Raw genomic sequence first — 24,300 nt, 5'->3', positions numbered from 1 at the left:
GGTTTTTCCTAAAAGAAAACAGAGGTGTGGATGTTGGTGTTTCCAAACCACTGTTTAGGTTCTTCCTGTTTCGGTTGATTATGTTTTTTATTTTATTGCTCATCCCTGAGTACTGACTCACAAAAACAATTCTTTCAGAAGTTATATTCTTTTTGACCTTATTTGTATTCAGGAGGTAATCCTGGTCATAAAACCTTGCTCGTTTGAATGAGTGTTTTAATAAATTTTTGGGAATAACCTCAATTGCGTAGTTTTCTTTCCATAATTTCAGAGTGATGGTAGAAATCTGCGAGAGAAGTACAACTGCTGCGATGTCTTAAATGTCTTTTTCTGACCGAGTGTGGTTACACTCACACCTAAATAGTTTGTTTTTATCAGTAGGTTTTGAGAACAACTCCACCTCCAGCACACCCTGCACATTTTTTACTTTAATGTCTAAGAAGTCCATACTGTTATTACTGAAGTTTACTGTTAATGTCAGGTTGTCATCACCTAAGTTTAACCATTCTAAGAACAGCATGAGCTCATTCCTGGCACCGGTCCAGATGAAAATGATATCATCTATGAACCAATGCCAGCATGAGACATTCTCATAAAACGGTGCCATCTCATTATAGATGTGCCTCTGTTCGCAGTTGCTGTCATAGAGGCAGGCCAGACTGGGGGCACAAGTAGCCCCCATACTGGTCCCCTTTATATGTTTGTAAAGTTCATCCTTGAAGAGGAAAATGTTATTTTTCAAAACCATCCTCAAACAACTCAAAATGAAATCTTTATGGCCCTCATTAAGATTTTCCTGATCTAAAATGCATGACATAACCCTAATGGTATTGTCTTGTGGAATATTCGTAAACAGAGCTTCAATATCCAGGGTGACCAGAAACTGGGTCACCCTGTTGTAGCTTTGTCATTCAACGATATAGATGGTATGTGCTGTATCTTTTGAGTACGATTTTTGTGTTTGCACAATGGGTCTTGCTGAGTGTCTCCAGTAAGGAACCTAAACTGCTCACGATCGGTCTCATGGGCGGGTTGGCTAAATTCTTATGAATTTTGGGTAATCCATAGATCGCTGGAATGATAGGGTTATTGTTGAGCTGCAATTTGTATTCGTTGTCACAAATCCAATGCTCTTCTCTCCCTTTGTTTAAAAGTTGTGCTACTGCTGTTTTTAGAGTCTCAATCAAACCAGACGAGAACAGTTTACAGTGATTTTCCTCATTTAGAAGATTCCTCATTCTATTACCATAGTCACTAGTATTAAAAATTACTACCCCGCTTCCTTTGTCTGAGGGCTTTATGGTAATTTTGATTGCATTCTTTCAATGATTTCAATGCCTTCCTATAGCATGTTGTAAGAGTGTTATTCTTACTATATTCGTTATCTACTATATTTTTAATTACAATCTCGACCATTTTTTCAAACAATTCTACATTGTTATGTACCTGGCTCAAGTGAGGGGTAAAAGTTGACTTTAGTTTGAAACCTGTAATGTTGTTTGGTGGTTCATAACTTTTATCTGCAAAATACCTATTTCATCTTATGTGTCTAAAAAAACATCTCAGATCTTTTTAAAAATTCAAATGTATTGGGTGGAGCAGTAGGAGCAAAACTAAACCCTTTCTTCAGTATTTCCTCCTCTTCCCTTGTTTGTACCCTATCTGAGCGGCTTATAATGGGGAACTCTCCTACCTCCAGTAACGCTGGTTCCTGGTTTTGAGGTAGTCTTGGGCTGGATAGTTTTGAGGTGGATGGTTCCTCATTGGTTCTTCCCTGCTGTAATTTCAGTAGTTCCTTTGCCCCCGATTCTGGCGCCCACCTAAAAAAAGGTTCCCTTTCAAAATTGGGGAATGATCTTCCAGGAAGTTCATCATTTGATCTTCCTCACTCCCTGAACCCGAGGACTCAGAGAAAGTTATCCTCTTGTTGCCTCCTCTGGAATACACATTTCTCTGGTATAATGGTTTCTCCCACCTCTGGTCTCTCTTGGTATTATAGTAGTCTTTATCTAGGGATGGGTATACTGCTTCTGTGCTGAATTCTTCTACATCTTTTCTTAGTTTCATTGTTTTTTTATTTATAAGGTATTCTCGATAGCCATTGGTTTCTGATTCTAAGTCTTAGTGTCTTCTAGAGCTGTGTTCTGTCTGAATGCTACTTACATTTTGTCTATTTGTTTTCTTTTGGTAATCATGACTTCTTGGGCAGTTTCTATTATTAAAATTAACCAATCCCTGTTGCAGCGATTGGCTATATGTGTCCATACTTCCCCCAAAAAGTTATTTTCGAAAAAAAGCCCAGGTTCATTTTCAATGCTTAATCCTATTGGTATTACTCCAGCTTTTAGATATTCTATTAAAAAATCAGCATGGAGTTCTGTTCTTATAAGATTTTTCTTCAGGTTTAAGATTTATATTTTTTGTTTGTGGCTACTACTGTTGATTGTAGCACATCCACCTGTTCTAGGATTTTGATTAATAAGCCTGTTAAATTGATCCTCGGTAAAACCGAATATTTAAACTTATCCATATGGTTCACCAGGATAGGCCGTACGCTAGATGGTTGGACTCAGTAATATGCAGTCGGATTGTTATATCTCTCCAGCCAAACACGGCCATACCATAAATACTAGAAAAAGGAAGAGAGAGACCCCTTTCACCAACTAGGAGTGTAGAGTACTACTGTCAGGTAGAAATGAAATTATCCCTTGGTGGACAATTAATACAAATCATACTTTTTGAAATTATCTAAAGTAATAAGTATCACACAATATTAACCCATATGTTGAAATCATAACTAATTTTAAATATAACCAGCCAAATTCTAAAGTAAAATGTTGAGAAGTATTTTTATTAAAAAATAGTGTTTGCAATTTAAGTGTAGACATAAAATACACAATTCATAACAACCTATTCATATATCATCCAAGGATATATTGTAACAATGTACATAAAAACAATATTTACTTAAGCCAAAAACATTAAAACAAAGTGTTCAATTATGCAAATACAGACACATCTATGCCCCAGTACCTATATTTGACAACAAACAATCAAACAGAGAAACAGAAAACAGACAGTTCAATTTGTCATTAGACAACACATCAGGGTCAAAATATTTTAAAACCAGTCCTAGTAGCAAGTTCTTTAGCTTATCTTTAGGAATGGGTATTGTCCCAATGATTGTGTCATACAGTAGTGTCAACGCGTGTCCATCCATGGCTTGAACTTATTATTCCATCTTTTTCAAGACCATTATATGTCTCTCTTTTTGGGCACTGGTTGGTTGCCTTATCTGCTGATATTGATCCTGTTAGGTATACATCGTATTAATTCTATATTTTACATTTTGTTGATATCATTCAATTTTCTGCACATGTCAATAAGTCTTTGCTAAAAATCACAATTTGCCAACTAAATAAGATATTCCATGTATAAAGTCAATCAATCTGAGTCGAGGGGAGTATTAATATAAAAAATACTTCTGATTGCCCCCTCTTTTTGCACTATTTTTTCTATCATACACATGCTAAAATATTTTTTTAATCCAAAATATGGGTTGATATTTGTGCGTATCTCTAATTATAAGTGTTTTTTTAAATGTATATCCCCCTTTCCAACAAGCTGGGATAAGTACCCAATCTCTAAGTATTACTTGTATACTTTTTGGAAAAGAGTTTTTAATGTATTACTTTACAACATGTTATTGTTGTCTTGATGTTCAATTAGGAAGATACCATAACATACAAAACACCATGAATAATAAGTGAATGATGCAGTCACACAAAGCATTAATACTAATTGAATGCATAGTGCAACATTGACCACATAGTTCTTTATGGTATGTCCAAACCACTATAATGCACAGGGAGAGTATCGCCTACTTATATTTTAAAAACTGAGATGATAGGAGAAATGAAAATAAAATCCACTATATTGCGCAAACCCCTCAGGAAATGCAAACCAACTAAAATGCAATAACTTAAAACATGCTGTGTGTAACAGTTGTACCCTTGAGAGAGACAACATTCATCGAAATTGGAATAATGTGGCTTGAAATTACTTGCAGGTTAAATCTGTAACCTTTGCCCTTTTATGCATGCCAGGAAACAGAATCTGTTCACTGCCCGATTGTACTAACACATATATGCATGATGAACATTATGGGGTAGAATGAAATATGAGACTGCTGAATATAATTAGAGGCTAGAAACACATAATGTGCACTCTCGAGACAAAAATAGCGGTCTCAACGTTCATGTGTAGTATCCCAGAGGGTCTCCATATCCCATAATGCCCCTTGTCACGATGTGTCGAACTTTGGCAAATTTACCAAGTCTTTGTAGAACATAATAGCATGCACCAAACATTTAGACGGACTCAATTTCAAGTCAATATTAACGCTCCTATAGTCACAGATTCAGCCAAGTCCTGCACAGCTAACCTGGGCTTCTATTGGAATTCTATAACGCATATTATCAAGCCCATTATTGCCGTTTCAGCGGCACGAAACTTCAGCTAAAATGGAGATAATTTTTACGAGGTTCTTGTTAATATGCCCCTAAATTCATTGGGGGCAACACAACCTGTTCCGTAAGTTTCCAACAGAGGCTTCAAGTGATAGCCATGTTTATTGGACAGGAACTTCCAAGTCAAGCCCACTCCTGGTGAATGTCATACAGTCTCCAAATGGACCGCAGCACGGCAAATGCAGATAATATAAGACGTGGGGTTAAAGGAGACCAAATCAAAAATGTTTTGAGCCGAACAGTCCTCACCGATTCCACATAGGTTTTCATGGTGCTAAGTCACCACTGAAATGCCGGTCTGGTGAGTAAGGCATTTCTATACCGGAGAATCATTGACCCCTTGCTGGCAGTCGGCAGACCTCCGCGCGCTGAGATCTATGCCTCCCATTCCGCTGTCATACTATAATCCTTGTCCCGGTTGATTCCCTGGGGGCTCATCAGCCGAGTTAAAAATTTAAAAAACATTTTACTTTAGGCCCTATTAAACTTGGAAAAAGTTAGTAAAATATGTTCATGTTACACTTAGTCAAGGAGAGCACTTTCATGTGTAACTTACACTTTAAGTTACCTTTTGTTAATAACTCTGATATTATGTAAGTTTTCTCGGTATAGACTGTACAATTTGGGATGCAGTCACTTCCAAATCTGCGGATCACAGTTGAAAAAATTGTGCTGTAATTATGAATGTGATCAATGACTTCTTATGTCTCAGATCTATCAAGAGATCAAAGTGAGGGAAAGTAAGCATACAGTCAATTCTTTATTCAGGGGACCCATTTTTCATAATGTGGGACACCCGTTTTTTCATGCTTTTGCAGTAAATTGAGTACATATTGCTGCAAAGTTCAGAGTACATACTTATAAGTAACATCCCCTCAGTGTTTTTTGGTGAATTTTAAAACATAGATCACATGGGCAAGTGAAGAAAACAAATCTGATTTACTTGAGGAAGAATTATTTTAAGAAATTATGCATTTTGCAGCATAAATATCCGAAACAGAAATAATAAGACATGCTAATAAACAACACAGTTACCACTAAAAGAGTGTTGTAGTGTTTTTTGTTGTCTTTATCTCTCTACATGTCTTCTCCGCCCTTCTCTGTGGTTTGGCTCTATCTCTCAACAGCTATAATTTGTTTCTGATGTCTGTCTTTTCTATGCTTCCTTAGTCTGCTAATTCTATGTTTCCTCTCAACAGTTAGGCCTAGATGTATCAACATTACCTTTTGCGATTTCTTAATAGCGATTTTTAACGAATCGCTATTAAGAAATTGCAAAATTTGATGTATGTAGGAAATCGCAATTTTTTAGCGATTTCTTATTATTCCTTATTTGCGAAATCGCAATTTGCGAATTCGCAAATTAGGAATAATTTCCCATTCATTCCTATGGGCCAGGAGGCCCATAGGAATGATTGCGAAATAATTCTTAAATTGCGATTTGCTAATCGCAATTTGAGAATTATGTCAGGGGTGTCTCATGGACACCCTGCTGCACCCCTGAAACTTACATGTGTGTGCATATGGCGCATATACATGCCCTATGGGCATGTATGTGTGTCACATGCCACCTTCAAAATTGCCAAATTGTGAATTTTGAAAGGATTTCGCAAATTAACACCAACCTCAAGTTGGTGTTAATTTGCAATTTCTTAACCTAAATTCGCATCTTTAAAAAGCTTCATACTTGGCATTTAAGGAATCGCAAAATTGCGATTCCTGAAATGCTTAAGCAAAATAAGGAATTGCAATATTTGCGATTCCTTATTTTGCTAATTTTACATACATGCCAAAAGATGCAAAATGTCCGTTTGCGATTTGTTAAGGCCAAAATTTCTGCGAATTTCGGCCTTAACAAATCGCAAAAGGCTTGATACATCTAGGCCTTAGTCTTTCTGCTAAAATTCTTCTCTTTTACCAGTCCCTTGACCTTAACTCTGCTTTTCTTCTTCTCTGCAGAACCTGCATCTCTTTTGTGTGTTTTTCCTCTGCTTCCCTATTGTGATGTTCCCTGTGTGCAGCAGCGCTAGATTATTAACTCCGGGATCCGTGGGCAGCTTGAGTTGGGATCCTGTGTTGCAGTTAATTAAGACATGGAGCTTGGAATGGTGATAAGGGAGCTCCGATGCATGTCGTCCCTGACGTCACCTCCGCCATCAGTGCTCTGTATTATCTCTGTCACGAGGGGAACTGGACAGGTACACTTGAAAACAAAATAGAGGGGGCTTACATGCTGCGCTGGTAGTCTATTCAGTCTCACAACCATTACATCACTGGTGTGACACTACACCCTCCCTCTTCACTGGTTTTCCACGTTGACATTCCTCTGCTTGCTATCTCTCCTGTACTATTCGTCATCTCCGCTGTTTGTTCACATTGCTCTTCTATTCCTATTTTCAATGTAGGCTAGCACGTAGACGCCTCTGGGCAGTAGTGCTCTTTATAAATTAAGTTTTTATTTAATTCCTATCTGTAGCCTTTTGTGTTCTGACTTCCTGTTTGCTGTCTCCACTCTTTTCTGCTATCCATTTTTTTGCAGTCTCTGCTCCTATTTCCACTCAATCCTTTCTTAATGAATTCTACCTCTGTGCTGGTCAGCTAACCTTTCTCTCCACTCCCAATCCACCCAGCTATAGCTCTTCTGTTATCCATCTTCTCAGTAGTCTGTCTCTCTGCTTTCTGCTCTGACTAATCCATTCTCAACGTAAAATACTTCTGTGCTGCGCACTGACATTTCCTCCATTACTATTCCTCGCAGCTATCTTTCTCTGCCATCAGTGCTTTAACTTCTTAAAATATAGGGGTAAATTAGCAGCAACTTGCGATGTTTATCGCAAAACCCGCTTAGCGTGTTTTTTTTATCGCTGCCTATCGGCAGATATTATCACGGAGATAACACGCCATTAGCAACGTCTATCTCTAATGCGATAAAATGTCCAGCGATATTCATGCATTAACACCATAGTGGACTTAGCCTGACAATCCATCTCCCATTGATGAAACAGGTAAGTCATGTTTTTAGCAGGTGTTACATTCTAGCGATAATCGCGCTTAGCGTGTATTTTTTCATCGCTTCGCCTGCCTAAGTTGTGTTAGCAACTGTTTTCAGTCACTTTTAGTTGGGAATGCCTACCTTGCATGTCATTAGTGATAATTATCGCTGGCATCCAAGGCGACAGGAAAACCGGCTGCTATTGCCAGAAAGTTGTCGCTAACGCCTGTTAGTGACAGCTTGCTGATAGGGTGATAAAAAAATCGTCGCTTTAGCGGCAAAAAGTGCAGCTAAAGCGGCGATAAGGCCATTGGTAATATGCCCCATATTCTCTTATTAAGAATGCTTTTTTAAAGTAATCTCCTATTTGTAATCGGATGGAAGCCTTGAAACACAAATTACACGTATTCACTGTTTGCTGACATTGCCATTAAGTGCGGGTCAAAAAAACTGTGTGGTTCGAACAATATCTTATTTGCATATCCTATGGATTTAGTGAGTGGTGGACAAGGGAAGTAAATGAAAACAATGACAGAAGAGTACGAGGGCACTTTGTTTACAAAGTAAAAGTGTTACTACCATTCTTCGCAACACAGTTAATCTTGCCAAATAATTCCTCTCTAAACCTTTACCACCTGTTTTTTCTGGAATGAGTTAAAAATAAGCTGGTCTTTCAAGGTCAAGAAGGGTAATGCGAAAAACAATATCACCTGTCAGAATGATGTGCTAATCACCTCACAAACAAGCATTTAACGCCTCAATCACTTGCCACCCTTACCAAGCGTGCATAGCAATAAAGGCCATTCTCTGTCTCATTGCTTCCAGGGACCAGTGTATCAGGTTCCATTGTCTGTCACAGCAGCACACTCTCTGTGGGGCTCTGGACAGCAGCTGATAGGGGCAGAGCTCCTTCCTGAAAGCCTTCTCCTCCGTGCTTCACGTGGACCCGACATTCCACAGTAAAAGCTCCTCTCCCGGTCAAGAGGCTCTGGTACTCTACTTTTCTCAGTGCTAAAGGTCTGCTGAGTGAATGCCCTATCAGAAGTCAAGATGGATCTAAGGGTCATCATTTCTTGCCCCCTGCTCTGTCTTGGCTTCTAGTAGGGCCTGAGGCAGACTCCTATCCTTAGACACGCTGCACTAAACTGGGTATGTGCAGCATATCTATGGCATTGTGAATCTGTGAGAGTTAACAATGAAAGACGCCCCTTACACATGCGCAATGCACTCGTTCGTTCACATGCCCATTGCCTGTGATGCTCAGACATGCGCACTTTGACCTATCTCTACGGTCTGCCTGTTTACATTTCAGGAACGTGGAGAACAAACAGCACCTTCTATGTCTTTTTCTGTGTGTGCTGGTGGGTCAACCAACTCTCTTGTGCCCCCTAGGCACCAGCCGTCCCATATGCTATGTAAAGCAAAGACAGCAGCTTCCTTCACTTTGTCTGAGCATGCTGGTGAGTTGACGCTCTTGCACCTCCCTAGGCACCATCTGCTCGTGGTAAAAAGCATAGCAAGACAAACAGCTGCAGGGACACCACTGTAGTGTCCTGCTGGACAGGTTCTAGTGTCTCAGCAGGCACTTGTATTCCCAGCCACTCCCTCGAGGGCGGGACACACCTGCACCCCACACTCATCCATCACAGGCGTCACAAGTAACGTGACCCTGTTAATATAAGGGCCCAGGTGCACGTGGCAAGTGTCTTCAATTACAAAGCATGTGGGCCTAGGGCCCACAACTTTACATTGGTGACGAGGGGGTTTGACCCCCATGCCGTGCCACCTAACACCTTAACTGTCATGAAGAAAGGATATTTACATCCAAAGGCTTGGCGGTAATAGTCTCCCCTGAGGAAGAGGTCGTATCACCTCACGAAGAGGGTGAATCTTTTTCCAGCTTTCGAGGCAGAAACTGAGACCCTCCAGCACCTCTCTGCAAATACTGTGACCCCCCTGCGTAGAGACGGTGTGAGGTGGTGGGCAGCGCGATGAAGGGAATACATGATATCCGCTCAAGGTGAGACTGGCCGTCACCAAAACTGTGGAGCGGCCCGTACGTAGCTGAGGCCGTGCAGGCAGGATGGTCGTGAGGTAGTGTAGTGTGTCTAGGTTGCAGTTCTACTGCATGTAGGACCGTCTCCTTGGGCACTAGTTCATTGCTGTGTTGAACCAGCTTAAGATCAATCAAACAAAAAGTTTCTTCATTAAATTTCTTTGAATTCAGTTCAGTCTTTATTAACTTATTTCATCCTTGATGTTGTATTCACATCTGATTTAATTCAATCATTCGTATTTCTTATGAATTTCATCATTGATAATCATGTTGCATATCACAATTGTACCCAATGCATTTCGGCGTGCAACGCCTTCATCTGGGGATTATCTAAAAAACAAACAATATACATTGTTTACTACATGGGGTAATCCATTTTCACAAACCTATACATATGTAAACGTTTTTCTCTGATTGAAGGATACATGCCTCTATGTGTATATGTTATCTCTAGCCTATAAACTCATCTTAATCTTCCTATCAAATTACCTTTTAGAATGACCAACTTCTTATGTTTCTGTCTTAGTGATTCGTATCATTGACTTTACTGGAATAACTCATGGTGTTTACATATATCATTGCGTGATCCTGTATCTTTCGTTTGGGTTGTAATTTGAACGTGGCACTCCTAATTTATGTGCGGTGTTATCTTTCGATTTATAAACGTTGTTGCGTAAACAGGCTTTCATGTTACGAGATTCCTAACTCCGTTAAACCCTGCTTTTTAGTCAACGCCGTTCTGCACATTTTCTAATGCCCCTCTTCAAAAATCCTTACACCTTTTCAAAAATCTAAATGCTTACTGTAACAAGTCTTTTTTAACGCCGGTTTCACTCCCCTATCTGTGATCACAGATAGGTGAGTGAAACCGGCGTTAAAAAAGACTGCATTCTCCTTTATGAATCGGTATGAGAGAACAAACTTAAACCTTTTTTCATGCACACACAGCATCGGAGTAAAACCGCAAATAAAAACCCTGCGGCGCGTTCAATACTACAAACTAGGGTTTACTTTCTACATAAGCTATTCTAACACGCTGGACCATTAGTTATCCAGCGCAAACTCGGTGTGAACTAAATGAGGTGAACAAAATCACTGCATGTGAACGCGACCCTGAGGGAAAAAACCACTAGTTGTCCAGCGCGAACTCGGCACGAACGAAGTGATTTGACCAAAATCACTGCATGGGAACGTGACCCTGAGACAAGAAACCACTAGTTAACCAGCGCGAACTAAGTGATTTGCCCAAAATCACTGCATGGGAACGCGACCCTGAGGCAAGAAACAACTATTTATCCAGTGCGAACAAAGTAATTTGACCAAAATCACTGCATGGTAACGCGACCCTGGGGCAAGAAACCACTAGTTATCCAGCGTGAACTCAACCCAAAAGTATGGGGCATATACATGAGTAGGTTTACCAATAACCATATAAGGCACGTGCGAGGGATAAGTGAATTGGCCACAATCACTGCATGTGAACGCGACTCTGCGGCTTCAACACCCAAAGTCGGCAGCACAAACTCTGCTTCCTCCTCATCTACTCGTACTTGCTAAACAAAACCAGTGCGGTGCTGTGATGCACTGGTGGCAGAGTGACCAGGCATCATGGTGTAGGAGCAGGATATACTATGAAAAACTGCCGCTCGACAGGAGCCCTCAGTACCGGAATGAAAAACGTTCAGGCACAACATCCCTCGGGCGCTAAGCAACAGCCTCAAAGCGCTGAACGGGCCTCGAAGCGCTGCGGTGAGCAGGCCGCAGACAGACCTACTCAGAGAAGCGCTATCTACCAATGTAACTGCGCTACCCACAGGGCCTCCAATCGCTGCAAACTGGCCTAGCCCTTCCCCAGGGACGGCCACCTCACAGACGCCTCTCTGGTGGCAAAGCCACCCAATAGACAATAAAGACCCGCGCTTCACAATAAGTATAAATTTGCTATCCTGACGGGCCACACAGGGCTGGCCACCCAAATGAGACAAAGGCCTAACCCCCCATCGAAGGACGTGATCTATTCGCCCGGGAGCCCTCTGTGAGGACGAGGCCGTACATAGTCTTCCACAACAACCGCTACCCGTACGCAGATGAAAAGCACTCCCTCAACGGGTCTCAGAGCTCAGAGCACGAAGCATAACCCATCAGGTAGCGCCACGACACGGCAACGTGCCGTTCCTCGATCGTTGCAACGCTTGTCCCAAGTGTGCCAGCACAACCAACAAACCTCATACGTGCAGAGGCCCCCCGGGAAACTTGCCGCCACCCCCCATGCTAACCGAAACTCCCGAAGCATCCAGAGTGTAGAGGCTAGTATGACATCACACACTGCCACCGCTCAGGAGTTTCATGCCGGGGGACATAGCACACTTTAGTAAGTCTCCAGCTCATTATTTGGCTGATCAAAATATACCCTAAATCCAGGTACACACCCCTCCTTATGCACAGTGGACAGCCGTCCGGGAGACCCAAAGATAGGCAGCAGTCCCCCCCCCCATAATTCAGGATGACTACAACTGCAATCTGACGCCCCGGTTTGATAATATCGCGAATAGCGCCGCCGGATCAAACCACCAATCCTGCATGCCCCCGGGACCGGGCGTGCAGACCGGTTAGCCCCTGCTAGATTTTAAATTTGTAATCTCGAGGTTTCATAAATGGATATTAAGTCACCAAATCTTTCAAACATAATATTATCTCTTCAAATCTGGCTGAAGGAGCCAACATTGCCACAGACTTCCTTGAGACGGTCGTCCAGATATTGCGAAGGGACACCTATGACACACGTTGGGTAACAAGCTTTGAAACGTAGTCAGCCGGTTTAAAACAGAATGCAAAATCTACCATGTTAGTGTGTCCTACAGTCAAAGAACAGCTGCCACCTTCGCCCCATGTTAAGTATGTTAACTGCTAGTTCTGACATTTGCCACAACACTTTGCGATCCAGGCCAAGTGCCGGGAAAGGTACAGGCACAGTATATCCTAAAAGTGGTGCACTGGCAGTTCTGGAGTTTGCAAGCGCCTCATTAACATAATCGTTCCGGTATCGCTCAGGCACAGCACGTCTCCGCTCGAGAACTGCTGGGGGTCTCTAAATTCCCAGCACTGATTTTGTTGTCTTGAGAATTCCTGTCTTAAATCGTATAATGAGGGCCATCTGCAGCCCACCCGGTGCCCCGCCCTCGGAGCACTCTACCGATAAACATGTATGCTACAAGAGGCTCCAACCTTCTCCCCCAAACAACTCCTTACCAGGCCCGGCGTGCCACCAAAACATTTGGGGCAGGACAAATTGCCACAAATAGCGCTGCCTTGCAACACAGGGGCTTTAAACCGTCACCACCACGCCGCACAATACCACTCCAGGCAGCGGGCCCTTTGCCCATGCTGCTTCCTCTGCCACACAACACAACCCCAGGCCAACGGGTTCACGGGCGTCCACGGTCCCAACCCCACGACCAGTGCACCAGACACTCACACGGAGCCACAGACAGAAAGGGAGACCCCTATGGCCAGGGTGCCCACACACTCACCGGAACAACCAGCCGCCAGACCAAGATGCGACGGCGTCATCAGGACGAACCAAACAGCGTCAGGGCAGCAGAGAAAGAGGATTCTCCGAGGGTGGGGGAGGTATAAGTACCCCTCCCCCCGCCCTCCCCTGCCCGGGTGTGACATCGGCCTAGGGGACCCTCAAGGATCCTGAACACTGAACACTGGAAGGCTGACCCTTTGTGTGCCATCCTCTGGCACTAAGTGGGGCTGCCCTCTTAGGAGGGCCCCCTGCGTGGGCCCGGGGCAGCCCTGCATTAACGGAGCACGCCCCTCTCCGGTATCGAGCCAGGCTCACAAACCCATGAGATGTGTGTATGAAGCACAAGAATCGCCACACGGGGAAAGACAGGGGGATAAGCCCAGTGCAAGTGAGCTGTTGCAACAAGGGCAGGGCTGTGCTGTTCTCCCCACCAACCCCAGGCTGTAAACTCATTCCACACGCCCCTCCTCACAGACTCACCAGCAGTGGAGGAAGCACAACACCAGCATCGGTAGCAACTGTTGAGGCCCTCATTTGGAGGAAACACTGCAGCGGCCTGCAAAAAACAGTGTTGCAAGTGCCACCCAGTGGCTACGTGCAGTAATGCACCAAAATGTATCTGCAAGTAAACCACCATCAAAAGAGGGAACACGGGTGATATGTGCAAGCTGTCCCTGCATTATGTAAAACACTGCACTGCTCCCAAGTTTCTAGGCTGCAGCCTGCAACCTCAGCTAGGCTGCTGCATGTGGAGTGTGGCCCTTGCACCACCTGACAGTTGGTTATGGAACCGGATCCCACGGGGACAATGTTTTGATTTAAAAGACAAATAGCCCTGTGTCACATGAGCCTGCACTGCTCCAGCGACCTCACTCAAACATCAAGCACCGGAGGTAGTGCCGCCAAGAAGTATGACAATCCTGCCACCATGAAGCACCTGCTCTTGAGAGAACAAGAGGAGAAGCACAAGGGCTCGTACCACCGCAAGCCAAGATCACACCCAGAGAAACCAGACAGCCACCAAAGTGAACCGACGTCCACGGAGACAGCTCCATGGCAGAACCAAACATAAGCCTCAGCAAGCGCGAACCGCGTCCCTCCCCAACGCTTTCCAGTGTGACCGTCCATCCCGAGCGTCGGTAGTCTAAGTTGGACGGAATCCCTGCTCCTGACCGCAGATGCCATGGGTGGAGGAACAGCTTTAACAAGACAGAGACATGTAGCTGGGAGGTCCCTCCAGAAATGTCCTCTCCTAGAAGGTCACCACCTGTCGTCCAGGTCCAATGGCAACCACATCATCGTTGCCATGTGCATGATATCGCGCCCAGCAGGACTTAAGGAGGTGTGACTGGAGGGTCTACACTAAGAGTCTGATGACTGACCAAGCTCAGGATGGGAAGTCGTGAGTGGCCGAGCCAGACGTTGAAAAGAACTTGAGCTGCTAAAGGAGCACATCCCGACACACCAACAGACAGTAAAGTGGGTAACAACCAGAGAATGACCTATCGACTGCCCAGCAGGAGACCGAGAGTAAGCCGAAAGCATGCACGGACAGAGTCTCATGCCTCACATTTCTCAGCGTGTCCATCACACCACTGTCACCTACATCTTAGTAGCCCAAGAGGTCCAAATGCAAGGATGCAGATGCCTCCCCAAAGTAAATGGAAGCACCTGGCCACCCCCACTCTCAGTGATCAGCTCAAGGACGAAGGCCTGCAACCATCCCAGCAAGTCGTCACCAACTGTTGTCCAGATTCACCACACGGCTGGCAATGCCATCATGCCAGTCCTCGTTAAATGTGTCAAGCACTACCATCTCCAGAGTACCGATGGACTGGAGTCCTACACTGTTGCCACACCAGCCGACAATAAAGCCAAAGCTACCTGCTAGCCTAGCTTACACCTGAACTGCAGCAGTGAAAGCATGTGTAGACCAAGCCTCATCCACCCCTGAGGTTTGTGCGAGCGACTTGGTACTGGCTCCTTGGTGGTCTTGCAGCTGCCCCCCATTGGCACACAAGCAGCCCCAGCACAGCCCACAAGCAGTCCCGTAGCAACCCCGACAAAAGTGCCTGCCCAGGCAGGAGCGTTGGACTTGATATTGCCCCACTGCCAGATTACAGGATACAGCGAAGTCGTCTAACAGAGACTTCAGTCGATAAAGCAACACCTTCGTGAACCTTCACCCTGGACTCCAACCATGCTCATGACGCACCTTGTTTTGATGAACTGTTAGAACCCACCACAGACCATCCTCAACATCAGCGAAGTGGAGCAACTTCTAACCAAAGGACATGTTCCCAATGGTATGTTACCGGAGTGCAGCTGACATCTCCAAGCCAGCATTCGTGCCCTGAACCACTCCAGTTAAATTAGGATTGCTAGCAAAGATTGTCCTGCTGCAGTCTGAGTCAACAACCTCATGTCTGCTGTCTTTCCGCTGCCCGAAGCATGAGGCTGATGAACCCTGTGGTGTTTAGTTGATTGTTGTTTATCCCCACAGGTTGGACTGTGGTTTGTTTTATTCTTCTATAAAGTTTGGGAGGAATGTAGTGTCCTGCTGGACACGTTCTAGTGTCTCAGCAGGCACTTGTATTCCCACCCAATGCAATTATATATAGGAACCCCTGCAAATGCTCTAGAACTCCTAGGGCAGGGCAATAGTACAATTGAAGGCAAAAACCCTAGGCAGTAAAAAACGGTCACTCAAATTAGCAACTCATAAAGAAGAGACAAACATGATTGAGAGAGCTCAGTGAACCCATTGAAACTTGGCCCATTGTATTGTTGCGTGTTGGCTCACCTGTTGCTGTTGGTTGGTGCCTGCCACCGGGGGATTCCTGCCACCAAAACTCTCACCGCCCTGCCCTGCCGGACTGTCTCCCTCTCGACCGCGCACTGCCCGGACCACAAAACCCAGGGGGCAGCACGCGCGGTCTCGTGAGAGGAGCAGCCCTGCCTCATCTCGGGCCTTAAAGACTAACAGGGGCTCCCGCAGCACGGGACGCCCATTGAAACTTGGCCCATTGTGTTGTTGCGTGTTGGCTTTCCTGTTGCTGTTGGTTGGTGCCTGCCGCCGGGGTATTCCTGCCGCCAAAACTCTCTCCGCCCTGCCCTGCCGGACTGTCTCCCTCTCGGCCGCGGACCGCGCACTGCCTGGACCACAACACCCAGGGGGCAGCGCGCGCAGTCTCGCTAGAGAAGAGTAGCAGCCCTGCCTCATCTCAGGGCCATAAAGACTAACGGGGGCTCCCGCGGCGCGGGACGCCCATTGAGACTTGGCCCATTGTGTTGTTGCGTGTTGGCTCACCGCTTGCTATTGGTTGGTGCCTGTTGCCGGGGGATTCCTGCCGCCAAAACTCTCTCCGCCCCACCCTGCCGGACTGTCTCCCTTTTGACTGCGGACCACGCACTGCCAGGACAACAACACCCAGGGGGCAGCGTGCGCAGTCTCGCGAGAGGAGAGGAGCAGCCCTGCCTCATCTCGGGGCCATAAAGACTAACGGGGGCTCCCGCGGCACGGGAAGTGTGCGGCCCAAGGACAGGCCCGTCCTTGCCCGTCCTTGCCCGTCTGTGCCCGGATGAGGCTGGGCTGGGCCCTTTCTCTTGGTTTCGAATTGGAACATTGGGCCTAATGACAGTAAGACCTTAATCAGCAATACAAAAGTATTTTTGGACATACTGTTGCTTTCTTTTATACCTCTCCACCTTGGGGCTACACTGGGATATGGGATAGTGTTAAGACCAAACCTGGAACCCTTGTAATTAAAGGGTGTTTGTTATTATCGCTACTCCTAAACAATCTGTACGTTTGTTAAATAACAAGTAATTAACAACCAGTATTAGGGTTTCGAGAAGTATAAGACCTAAGTGTAATATTTTGATTCCTTTACCTTACTCCCTTTTGAGATTTTGAATAAGGATTTGAAGCCCAATTTGATCATCGGAAAAAGAAAGCAGATAAGCCCTAAACCCAGAGGAAAAATACGGGCAAGTAACACACAACAAACCCTATTGAGTTATATCACAGGGGCTATGGGGCACTGGATAAGCAGATATCGTCAGTAATTGAGTCATTGGAGGCAGGGACTTTGTCCCCAGAGCCCGTACCTGAACAGAATTAAATTTTGGAACCATCAGGCTGTGGCACAAATTTACATCCACCCATAAATGGCTGTATCCAAAACTTTTCAGGAGAGATCCTATCAAGTAATTCGGAATCCTACTTACAACCCCCACAGAAAAACCATAAGAACCCAGGAAAGGAAGGTGGTGAACAGCCCATTAGCGAGGGGGGAAAAAATCAGTCTAAGCCTCTTATGCCCGCAGGGACAAGACAAGGCCATCAAGGAAAGAAAGGAGCGGGTATAAGAAAAGGCTCACACAAGGGGAAGGAAGATAGTAATAAAAGAACTGAAACTCAAAAAGCTGACTTTAACAAACCTTGTTGAGAGAATGGATCTCTTCGTAAGAATAACGTTAGACCAACTAGGCGCTAGATTGACTAACATTGAAAAATCTTTGGCAAGTAACTGCAATCTAGAAAAAGGCTTGCCATCAACTGAGATACGTTCCGGGAATAGAGGTAATATGATGCAAACAGGGCACCCTCCCAGAGCTGATACTAGATCTAGGGCAACTGATACCCCGAAGCAACCTATTAAGCTAGATAGGCTAACGGAGACTGGAAAACTATCCCATTTACAAACAGGGGCGAAAAACCTTCAAAGTAACACGGAGAAAGAGACAGGGTACAGGGATGCCATAGTTAGGAAAAGCATAAATAAGACTATTACCACACCTCATTACACACAGGCTTACCAACCACTTTCACCCTATAATATATTCCATTCACACCAAAAATATCCATTAGATGAACATCTTGATTTGCCACCTGACTCAACTCCTTACGTAGTTATCCTGGCAAACCTTCCCAAAAAGGCCCCTTTAGAAAAAGAAACTTGAGATACCCTAAGGAACAAAACACTACATTGGCTATGAATTAGGACAGGATTAACACAACAGCTTTTCGCTGATTTTAAAATGGACAGAAGGGTACAATGGGTGGGAACTCGTAGGAAAGTACTTTCAGGCGATTGCATTGTTTTGACATTTAAATCCCCAGCTCTTGTAAGGAACATACTTCGGGAAGGAAGTAATACATCCTTGACAGATAGTGGGATAAATGTTTTACCATTTGGCTTCTTTTATCCACCTCGTAATAGGGCCCCGAAAAACTGCAGTACTAACAAAGTAGTTCTTTCTCAAGGCCATTGGAATAACTTCCAGACCTACAATAGATTTGATGCATTGTCGGGTCTGGAAGAAATAGATTGACTGGCCAAACTCAAATCTCCTCACTACGAGTGACAGAATGCACTGAAAGACACAGATTCCAACATTAGGGAACCCCACCCAAATCCCGAGTTTGCTCTCACATTGTGATAACAGACTTCGAACTTGTACCACTACCTAATCATGATTATCCTCTAAGAACATGTATTGCCCCTTTACTTAATGTTAAGGCTCCCATAGAAAATAAAACCTTGGGAGATGTAACTAACTACAACGATAAAAGGGGCTCTGTGGAAAAAAGCCAACCCCAGTTAAAAACCTTTGGGGGGTTTAGGGTAAACATCGTCTTTTGGAACGTAGCGGGGCTGCGCTCTAAATTAGCTAATAGTGAATGGCTCGGATTTATTGGAAAGTTTAATGTCCTCTGTTTACAGGAGACTTGGGCCATTACCGCCACACACCTGCAGGGCTATAAGACCTATTTTTCGCATGTGATCCCATCAACATCAGGGAGAGCCAAGGGGGGGGGGGTTGACCACGTATATTTCAAACCTTATTGAACTCAAAGATTTAGTTCCTCTCAAATTGGAACCGAATTCCCAAGTAATCACCTTCGGCATGAATAAGATTGAGACCTATGTGTTGGTTAATTTTTATAATAACATCCAAGGAGCCCAGCTACATACCGTCCTAAAAGAGATCCGCTCCATCCTAATGGACCTTAATCATAAGATTTCAAAAAAGGTGTCTATGGGGGGCTTGGCTAACAGCCAGGCAAGATGGCTGCTTAGTAGAAGAGCTCCGGGGATGGCATAGCCCTTCACACTAATCCGACCAATAATCCGAGATATTACGGTGCTCCAGAGGCCTGTGCAGAGGTCTAGGACCAAGCGACAACGACCAGAGAAACTCCGGAAAGAATCCAGCCTCGGGAAGCGAAGGAAAAAGTGAGCGACCTGTGGCGGCCTATCACACGAGCAGGGACCGGGTCCTAAAGTAGCTCGAAGCGCCGGAGCAAGGCGGGGGTGGGGCGGTGTGCGGCAAGTGGCAAGCCGAAGGCAGAAGACACACCCCACAATAGCATGAACAGTCACAGACAGGACGCATCTCAGGGGCCCAGCGGCGACCAGTGGCGCAGACTAAGCAGTAAGGGAAACGCCGCTGACACGGCGGGGCCTAGAAACAGTGCAGGGAGGGCAGGGAGCTTGAGTCCCGGAAGACCGCCGCGACTATCGACCTGAAGGGCACTGGGACACGCAAATTTACAACGATTGGAGAGGCGCTCCTAGCGCCTGAAAGAGAGTGCTACTTACCGGCCCCCCCACACCCCGATTGGTGGTAACTGGAACACATGGCGAGCCTGAAGGCACTATCTGACTTTGGGGGCTCCAGTGATTGGCATTTGTGGTGCAGACAAGAGAAGCACCTTCTGCAGGACGGGTGACACATGCTGAAGGTCTAAACAAGAGCCAAATGTAAAGGTGGACCCATGAATACCATATATCCTAAGACGTCGGCGCGCACGCACATTCAATAATTAATCACCACACCAATGCCTATAAAGAGAAATATGCTCCGCAGATTACAGGGCCTGTGACCAAGGAGGTGATTACTGCTGCGCAGTGAGTTGCTCAACCCACCTTTGACGGCACCATGTCGGGCAGGGGCACACGTAATCAGACTACGCAAGCCAAACTAGACAAGTATACCTATGACAAAGGTTTTCCACCACAGTAGGAAAGGCGCGCATACACGGACAAAGTGACAGATGGCGAGGGGGCGAAAAAGGTAACGCTGGAGGACATTATGAAGGCGTTATCGAGTGTCCAAACTACAGTGGGGACGATCTCCACAGACGTCTCCCTACTACGAGCGGACTTTCAGGAAATGGCGGACAGAGTCTAAAAAGTGGAGATAGTCACCAAATCCCTAGTGGCAGACACAACAGAGTTACAGACCGCCTTCTCCCGACTCGAGACAGAAAACAAGCTACTAGCGGAGAAGCTCGACGGCCAAGAAGGACGCTCGCGACGGAACAACGTGCGCATTCTTGGTATTCCAGAAAGTGAAGGTACTCCAGCTATGGACCTCTATGTGGAAGAACAGGTTAAAACAAGACTGCAGCCCAAGGGACTCTCCAGCTTCTTCTCGGTGGAGAGAGCTCATAGGGTTCCGGGCGGAAGGTCGAAACCGGGAGCGCCCCCTAGACCGGTGCTTGCCAGACTATTCAACTTTCGAGACAGAGACATAATCTTGCAAACAGCGAGAGTCTCCGGCCAATTCAAGTCCACAATTCAACAATCGCCTTCTTCCCGGACTACACAGTAGCGGTCTCTCGACGCAGGTGAAGTTTTCTGGAGGTCAAGAAAGGGTTATGAGCACAAGAATTACCCTATTCCATGCTATTTCCAGCAAGGCTCAGAGTAGTAGCGGAAGGAAAGACATGGTTCTTTGAGACGCCAGAAGCGGCACATGATTAGCTTGAGGGTCGGAGACAAGTGGGTAATCCCCGTCGCGGAAACAGGACTCACTGCTGCCGTGAAGAGGAGGAAGACTCAGGGAGTCAAGCAACAAAACGCCAGGAATCGGACCGCTCGCCAGGGCAGGAAGCAGAGGATGTCGGTCACAGATAAACCCACTAGCCGAATAACTCCAGAGAGAGGGTTTACATACATGAAAAGACACGGTCGGGCCAACTTTGGACACTGGACTGAAGCAGGCCATGGAGGGAAAGAAGGGATAATGCTTCCATTGGACTCTTTGCCCCCTGTGAGAAGTTGGCCTGATATATGATGTTTCCAATTCTGGAACCCCCTTGTATCAGTCCAAACAATCCCTTATGGTGTCTGGTTGTAAGTCAACCTTATAGACAAGCTATCTTAATGGTAGCATAGACTAAGTAGCCTTAAAGGTTAAACTCAAGAGGCCGTGTTAAGCGAGCTGTTTTACCAATCACAATCCTGTAATATCACCACACAAGTATATATTATAAAAATATATGTGTTTATTTCTAAAATAATCCCCAGTACTCTTTATGAGCAAAGGGGCTTAAGCGTTAAATCAAAAGCACAGTATAACATATGAAAGTTGCACAATTACGGATGAGGGCGGGTGGCCATTCAAACCATATATTAAGAAAGTGGTATAAGAGATACCAATCGAACAGTGGTTAGGCCTAGGGCCTAGGGAATCGTTGGGAGCAGTCTGGACAAGCAATGCTGAAGTCGGGAAAAGCCAGCGGGATTTGGGTGCAGCGCTTAAAGCACACGCATGCACCAATGTAAAGTCAATGGTGCGTAAAAGTTACACAAATAGAGTTTAAGGATACTTCCTCTGAACCTAAAAGGACAAAACTTTAGACACAGACCCTAGAGGTGTGTACCAGTGTGGGAACACTGGCGTTTCTGAGTTACCTCACCCACAGGAAGCGGGTGCATAGGGTCGAAGTGGCGTCGGGTTTCGTCACGCAGGTTCTTGGTGCTTGAAGCTGAAGATGCTGCAGGCGATGTGAAGAAGTGGTGTCCGGTGTGATCCAAGGGTGGATCAGAGTCGAAAAGTACCTGAAAGCAGAGGGGACAGAGTCTGGGTCACTCAGCAGTGACCAGGGTGGAACCAGGACGGAACCAGGCAATGTCGGGCGCAATCAGGTGGTTGTTTTTTTTTGGGGGGGGGGGGAACCTTTATTAATATTTCAAGCAAATACAAATATGGGCCTACAACCATTCCGGCCGGCCGCTAGCCAAGACGTAAGTATAGCAAAGCAATGTAGAAAGACATAGCAGCCCGAGAACCGGGGTCTAACAAGCATCCAGGATATGACTCATATTCAGGCGTAGTGGCCGATATTCAGGATTCATGAAGGTTCATTTTACAATAACGAAAAACTAAGGAACAATGCCACACAGTCATACATGGTCCTACAATAACAAGCCTGAATCAGGAAATCCGCAAATAATGCAATAAGTATTGGGGGTAACGTATAAGAGTCAGGACAAATGTGACCACAAACCCGTTCCACAGCAAGCTGCACCCCCTCCCTCAAAACGAAACATACTGTAGGAAACATGAAAAACGACGACACCGAAAAGGAAGTAAGACAAAAGGGCCATAGAAACAAATAACGGACAAAGTAACAAACCCCATCCCCCTACCCCCACCCTGCACGCCTGCAGAAGGCCACGGCCTACCCCCCCAGCAGCGTGCCTGTCGCCCTAAATAAGAGACCCGAAATATAGAAAAGAGGAGAAAGAAGAAAAGAAGAAAAAAGTGGAGAAGGGCCCTCGATCTTGCCACTCGCCCCCCCCCCCCACTCCCGCACCCGGTAAACATCCTAAAAGCATAATCAGAATATCCATGGAAAACATTAATCACTGAGAGCACCATCAGTAAACTCCCCAACGAATGTCCCCCAAATCACCATCAGCCATCAATAAGTCCACCGGATCTTAGGCGGTATCACCCTTGGCCTTTCCTATCAATAACACCAACATACGTCCACTTATCAGTCAGCAGACAGAGCTGTGCGGAGGGTCCAGGGGATCCGGGCAGACCGGACCGTGTGATTACTCCATGGGACTTCAGCAACCAAAACCCAGCCGAATATGTATGGCGGAAATCCATCTGTGTCGGTATCGACACCGAAGATATCTTCAAGTCCGAACACAGTCTCACCATCCAAGGAGAAAGAGTCGCATCATACAGCAAGCACTGAGACAGCACCGGGGCAGCCCAAGACATAGACCGGCGTTGTTTCCCCAGTAGCTGATCAGGTATATGCCCCGACGAGTCACTCATGTGTACTACAGAGCTGTCCAAGGCGATCTCATGCGCCGGTTCTTCCGGCGTCTCCATGAACACAGACGTAGCTGGAGCACTCCTCACTGACCTAGAGGCGGGCACGTCGGCGCTTCCTTGAGATCGAAATGCACCCGTGTGGAACGGCGGGACAACAATGGCGGCTATCCTTCTTCCCAGGTCTCGGGCGCCACGGATCAGGGCCGTATGCAGGGTCATTAGAGCAGCCAATATATCTTGGAACGTGGGCTCATTCTCGTGGCGCCAGACCCCTGAACACTCCCGCACGGCGGCTTTTCCATCCAGATGTGGTCTGCCTAGGAGGGTAGCAGCCGCCATCTTAGCTGATCCTTCTTCACCTCACCCCGGGACCGGGTCCCACACCAGGGCGCAACAGGATTCACAGTGAGGACCCAGAAAGTCTAGGCAGGCAACCCGGCGGAGAACCACCAAAGGGCTAAACAAAATCGCCGCCGCTCCTCGGGAGCCGTCCGCCGATTCCGGGGGAAGTCTTTAGTTATGCCCGGACACAAGAGTGAAAGGGGTCCAAATTTCACGCACCCCCCTCGATTCTGCTCTGCCACGCATCTCCACGAGGCACTCCGCTAGATGGACTGAGCCGTCACCGTCGCCATCGGCCCAGCAAACCTCCGGCACCCTCCGGCCGACTCTGCTCCTCCACCAATGGCCGCTGTTGTAACAATCGCGGCCGGCTGCTCCTCTCACTCGACACCCCGGTCCCAGCTCCGTGAAGGCTGCAGAACAGTCGGGGACATTTATTCGGGTCTGCCGCACGTAGAAGCCACAGGAGCAATCGGTAAGTGAAAGTTTTCCTTCGCCTACTTAAATATGCCATTACGGCTCAGGATAATTGTCAGGATGTATGTGCGGGGTGAGAGGGCTCCCGGAGCCGAGTGTCTATGCGGCCATTTCGGTCGCCGGCTTGGCTCCTCCCCCAATCAGGTGGTTGTCGAGGAGCTTCTCTCCTCTGCCACGTGGGCTCTGGGGCATCTGCGATGTCCAGGAGCGGGTCACAAGCTGTCCCTCGCAGGCTCTCACCGTCGGCGCTGTCGGCTTCAAGATCGGAGAAAACAACACTTGG

The 24,300-nt window shown here is 46.2% G+C and overlaps 1 protein-coding gene across 2 annotated transcripts in view; it reads left to right on the top strand.

Moving 5' to 3' along the window:
- The window catches only part of LOC147683518 (alpha-1,4-N-acetylglucosaminyltransferase-like), a 717,934-nt gene that overhangs the window by 162,229 nt on the left and 531,405 nt on the right, over positions 1-24,300 (top strand). The window lies entirely within an intron of this gene.

This window comes from Lissotriton vulgaris, chromosome 11, assembly GCF_964263255.1.
Source record: "Lissotriton vulgaris chromosome 11, aLisVul1.2, whole genome shotgun sequence".
Classification (NCBI taxonomy): Eukaryota; Metazoa; Chordata; class Amphibia; order Caudata; family Salamandridae; genus Lissotriton; species Lissotriton vulgaris.
The sequence above is the reverse complement of the archived record's forward strand: the minus strand, read 5'-3'. Positions and strand labels throughout refer to the sequence as shown.